We start from the raw sequence: 5895 nt of genomic DNA, 5'->3' as shown, positions 1-5895 counted from the left end.
GCTCAGGGCTAATCTTCCTCAGCAGGAAAAAAATGAATCTAGACAGAGACTCCATATCCTTCACAAAAATAATTCAACATGTATCACAGGCATAAATATAAATCACAGAAGTATAAAACTCCTAGAAGACAACCTAGTGAAAATTTAGATGACTTTGAATTTGGTAATGTTTTTAAAGATATGACATTAAAGGCACAATCCATGAATAAAAGAATTGATAAGCTAGGCTTCATTAAAATTAAATTTTTTTATTCTCCTATAGACACTACCAAGAGAATAAAAAGAGAAGCCACAGACTGGGAGAAAATGTTTGCAGAAGTCATATTTGATAAAAGGCTCTTTTTCAAAATATTCAAAGAAAATGTAAAACTCGACAATAATAAAACAAGCAACCCAATTTCAAAATCTTAGTTCCCAGGGGCTGGCTGAGTGGTGTAGTGATTTAGTTCACATGCTGTGCTTTGGTGCCCTGGGGTTCTCAGGTCCAGATCCCAGGTGCAGACCTACACACTGCTCATCAAGCCATGCTGTGGTGGTGTCCCACATATAACATAGAGGAAGGCTGGCACAGATGTTAGCTCAGGGCCAATCTCCCTCATCAAAAAAATGACAAAAAACTAAGTTCCCAGACAGTAGCCAAGGGCCATCCTAATAATCAGGATTTTCTAATGATAAGAAAGTAGACCTGTTATGTCAACTATATTGTGCAGAGTTAATGAGTAAATGATCTTAAAGATTGTTATACAAATTTATTAAAGAGTTTTACTACTGTAGTTGGGAAGATAGAGAGATGGACAGTATTTTTAACAAGTAAACAGAGGATTCACATTATGTTTGAATACCCAGGTAAATCTCTTTAAAAATGGAAAGGTTTTAAGGCTTCAAAAAAAAAGTCAACAGTGTTATGAAAGCATATCTCTTGCAGGCCATATTTTGTAACCACTGTGAAGTGACAATAGAAACTATCAAAGTGTAAACAAAAAGTAATAATATGACCACAAGCTAATTTCATTTAAAACATCCTTTTAAATAGCTTCTAGATTGAATAAAATAGCTAAACTAAGGTTACTTTTAAGGAGTCAGGGAACTGTTAAGTGGAAGCATAATGAAAGGAATCAAAGGGCCTGAATTCAGGTAACTAATTCCACCAATTACTAGCTTAGTCTTACAGGAAATACATGGGTTCTGAACATTTTCTGTCACTCATCACTAAAATGAGCCATTAACACTCACATATTTGTACAAAACATGAATGACTTTCAAATATCAAAAAAATAACCACAGTCAGGGACCCTGGGGTTGAAAGCCATGAGGTTACTTAAGAAGCATGGTGGGGGAGCTGGACAGCTTAGTCACCCTGCCCCTGGTGGCCCATTCCCCACTGCACCTGGAGGCAGCAGAAGCAGCTTGGCAGAGTGGAGAGGGGCCAGGGCTGAGCTTGACAGGCACAGGCCACCTTATGTGCTGCATAGGGAGTAGCTTTGGAGAGCAGTGCAGGAAATGGGAGAGCAACCCGTCTTCACTACACAAGCACATATCTTCCAGATTGACTCCATCACCAAGAACTGAGTGCCAAGAAGTGAGCAGGCAGCCACCATTTCCTACTTCTAGATTCCACAGAAAACAGCTATTGGATCATTAGTTTGTAAGGAGCCAAAGTGATCATAAACAAAACAATCACACTCTATATGACTTTAATCAAAATATCACAGAAGCTTGAGCAGTGAACCAACAGCAGAGCCAATGTGGTGTTTGGTTTGGGTTTTTCCTCAAACAGCAGCTGAGAAACTTTACAGAGAAATTTTAGGAGGTAAATGAAGCTGCAAAACTAGCCAGAGACAAGTCCCAGGAGAAAATCAAAACCTTGAGTAATCATTCCCAAGAATCTGGGTGTGAAACTTCACCTTCTACTGAGGCATCCAGTGTCAATGGGACACACAAGGAAAAGACCTCTCACCTCACCCCTACTGACACAGAGTTGAAGTCTGAGCATGACAAGCTGATCTGTGACATAGAGTGCTGCCAATGTGAAGAAATAGGAGAATAAGCTGCAGACCCTACAGGAGAGCAATGTCTGGCTGACCATGGCACTGCAGGAGTCAGTGGCCAGCATGGAGCAGTGAAAGAGGAAGTTCTCTATCTGCCCTGAAGAGAATGACTGGCTGTGGAACAATCCTGAGGAGTTGGAAGAACAATGCAAAGAGATAACAAAGAGAAGGAGAAGCATACCCAGTTGAAGAAAAGAATTGAGGAGCTGGAGTCAGAACTCTGAGAAAAGAAGATAGAGTTAAAAGACCTCCAAAAACAAAGTAAACTCAGACCTCAGCTCATGTCAGAGTATGAATACATTTCTGAGAAGCTAGAGGCAGCAAAGAGAGATAATCAAAACCAGAGAGACAAAGTGCTTTCTCTAAAGACAGACATTGAGGAAAGTAACTACTGACCATGCCACTTGAAGGCAGAATTGAAGAACTTCTTGAAGGTGCTGGATGGGAAGATAAATGACCTCCACAACTTCTGTGGAGGCCTCTGCAAGCTGGGCAAGGAAAACTAGGGCAGGGCTGAGACCAGGGTACCCTTGTGAGTCCCAAATGTGTGTGTGAGACAAAATAGGACTAGGACATTCTCATTTATGTGTTGCTTCTCTACATGCAGGTGAAGTTTGTGGTGTTTCCAAACGAGTTGCGTCATCCACTCTCTCCTCTCCAGAGTAGAAATCTCCTCATGATTCTCTGGCCTTGCAAGGTTTTGGACAACTGGAAGATTCTGGTTTGGGGTCCAGAACTAGGTCTTCCTTAACTATTTAGCAGTCAGGGCAGGGATGTTTATATCTTTTTCTTTTCTTTTCTTTTTTACTGAGGAATATTGTCCCTGAACTAACATCTGTAGCCAATTTTCCTCTTTTTCCTTGGGGAAGATTGTCCCTGAGCTAACATCCATGCCAATCTTCCTCTATTTTGTATGTGGGATGCTGCCACAACATGGCTTGAGGAGTGGTGTGTAGGTCTGCACCCAAGATCTGAACCCACGAACCAGGCACTGCTGAAACAGAGTGTGAAACAACCACTAAGCCACCAGGTCACCCTCTATATCTTTCTTAAGGATTGTTGCAACCATAATAAATGCAAATGGATTCTTTTCTAGCCCAAATATCAACATCGTTTACATCTACGTTCTGTGTAACACTACCCCTGTGGTTTCTAACTTTGTGTGTCACACATGCCCTGGTGTCTCAGAATTCTTGTGTAACTATCCCACTTGCGTCTCTGATTTTGTGTGTTACGTTCCCACTGACATCTCTGACTTCGTGTGTAAAACTCCACCTGACATCTCTGACTCCGTGTGTCACACTCCAACTGGTGTCTCTGAGTCTTGTGTCACACTCCCCCTGGCATCTGTGACTTTGTGTGTCACACTCACCTGGGCGTCTCTGACTACATGGGCAAAATTCCCCGTGGTGTCACTGACTTCATGTTTCACACTCCCATTGGCATTTCTGACATCATATGTAACACACCCAGTGGCATCTCTGACTTTGTGTCTCATACCTCCCCTTGTTTCTCTTAGTACGTTCATCACACTCCCCCGGCCATATATAACTTGACGTGTCACACTCCCAATGGCATCTCAGACTTTGTTTGCCACACTCCTCATATGTCTCTGGGTTTGTGTATCACACTCCTCCTCTTGTCCTTGAGTTTGTGTGGCACACTGCACTCTGGTACTCTGACATCGTTTCCAACTCTGCCTGGCATCTCTGACTTTGTGTGTCACACTCCTCTTGGTGTCGTGGAGTTTGTGTGTTACACTGCATGCGGCATCTCTGACTTTGTGTGTAACACTGCTGCTGGCATGTCTGACTTCGTAAGTAACACTCTATGTGGCATTTCTTCCTTCTTGTGCAACACTACCCCATATCATCTTGAACTTGGTGTGTAACTCTCCACATGGCATCTCTGACTTTGTGTGTAACACTCCCACTGGGTCTCTGACTTCATGTGTAACACTCCACAGGGTACCTCAGACTTTGGTACATATGCCCTAGTGTCTCTGACTTAATGTGTAACACAATGTGGCGTTTATGCCTTTGAATGTCACACTCCCCATGGAGTTTTGGACTACTTGTGTAACACTCACATTGGCATCTCTGATTTTGTGTGTCAAACCCCGCCTTGAGTCTCTGACTTCAAAGGTAACATTCACCATTGTGTCTCTGACTTAGTGTGCAAAAATTCACCTGGCCTCTCTAACATTGTGTGTCATAGTCCCTCTAGCATCTCTGACTTTGTGTGTAACACTCTACGTGGCACCTCTGACTTTGTTTGCCCCACTCTTTGTGGTGTCTCTGACTTCATCTGTCACAAACACCCTGATATCTCTGGCTTCCTGTGTAACACTACCCCTGGTGTTTCTGACATCGTGTGTCACACTTCCCCTGGCATCTCAGGCTTTGTCTGACACACTCCCACTGGCATCACTGACTTCGTGTGTAGCACTCCACCTGGCGTCCCAGACTTTGTGTATCACACTCCCCGTTGTGTCTCTGACTTCATGTGTAACACTTACCCTGTCATCTGTGACTTCATGCATAACACTCCCACTGGCATAACTGACTTCATGTGTAATCCACTCCCAGGTGCTTCTCAGTTCGTGGGTAACACTACCACTGTCGTCTCTGATTTTGTGTGTAAAACTCCCCCTGTTCTCTTTGATTTTGTGCATAACATTCCCTCGTGGCATTTCTGACTTCGTGCATGACACTGCCACTGGGGTCTTTGACTTCGTGTGTTACACTCCCTGTGGTATCTCTGAATTTGTGAGTAACACTCCAACAGGCATCTCTTTTTTTTTCTTCATTTTATAAAAATTATTTTCAGATGTACATCATATTTCAAATTCTGTGTACATTACATCATGTTCACCACCCGAAAACTAGTTATGGTCCACCCCTCACGTGTGAGCCTAATCAACCCTTTTGCCCTCCCCCCCCCTTCTCTATGGTAACCACCAATCCAATCTCCAATGCTATGTGTTTTTTTGTCGTTGTTTTTATCTTCTACTTATGATTGAGATAATATGGTATCTGACTTTCTCCCTCTGACTAATTTCACTCAGCATAATACCCTCAAGGTCTATCCATGTTGTCACAAATGGCTGGATTTCATCATTTCTTATGGCTGAGCAGTATTCCATTGTGTATAAATACCACATCTTCTATATCCATTCGTCCCTTGATGGGCACCTAGGTTGCCTCCAAGTCTTGGCTATTGTATATAATGCTGCAATGAATACAGGAGTGCAAGTATCTTTACGCCTTTGTGTTTTCAAGTTCTTTGGATAAATACCCAGCAGTGGAATAGCTGGATCATATGGTAGATCTATCCTTAATTTTCTGAGGATGCTCCATACTGCTTTCCATAGTGGCTGCACCAGTTTGCACTCCCACCAGCAGTGAGCAAGGTTCCCATCTCTCCACACCCTCTCCAACATTTGTTGTTTACTGTCTTGTTAATTATAGCCATTCTGACCGAGAGAGGTGATACCTCATTGTAGTTTTGATTTGCATTTCCCTTATAGCTAATGATGTTGAGCACCTTTTCATATGCGTGTTGGCCATCCACATATCTTCTTTGGAGAAATCTTTGTTCAGATCTTTTGCCCATTTTCTAATTGGATTGTTGGATTTTTGTTGTTGAGCTGTATTAGTTCTTTGTATATCTTGGATATTAACCCCTTATCTGATATATGGTTTGCAAGTATCTTCTCCCAATTGTTACATTGTCTGTTCGTTCTGTTGATGGTTTCCTTTGCTGTGCAGAAGCTTTTTAGTTTGATGTAGTCCAATTTGTTCATTTTTTCTTTTATTTCCCTTGCCCAGCCAGACATGGGACTTGA

At 42.4% G+C, this 5895-nt stretch overlaps 1 pseudogene; it reads left to right on the top strand.

Annotated features, from left to right (window-relative positions):
• Nucleotides 1–1500: 1500 nt before the first annotated feature.
• Nucleotides 1501–2554, top strand: LOC103545726 (homer protein homolog 2 pseudogene; annotated as a pseudogene).
• The last annotated feature ends 3341 nt before the right edge of the window (nt 2555–5895 follow it).

Source organism: Equus przewalskii, chromosome 29 (assembly GCF_037783145.1).
Source record: "Equus przewalskii isolate Varuska chromosome 29, EquPr2, whole genome shotgun sequence".
Classification (NCBI taxonomy): domain Eukaryota; kingdom Metazoa; phylum Chordata; class Mammalia; order Perissodactyla; family Equidae; genus Equus; species Equus przewalskii.
Note: the sequence above shows the minus strand (reverse complement) of the source record. Positions and strands in the feature narration are given on the sequence as shown.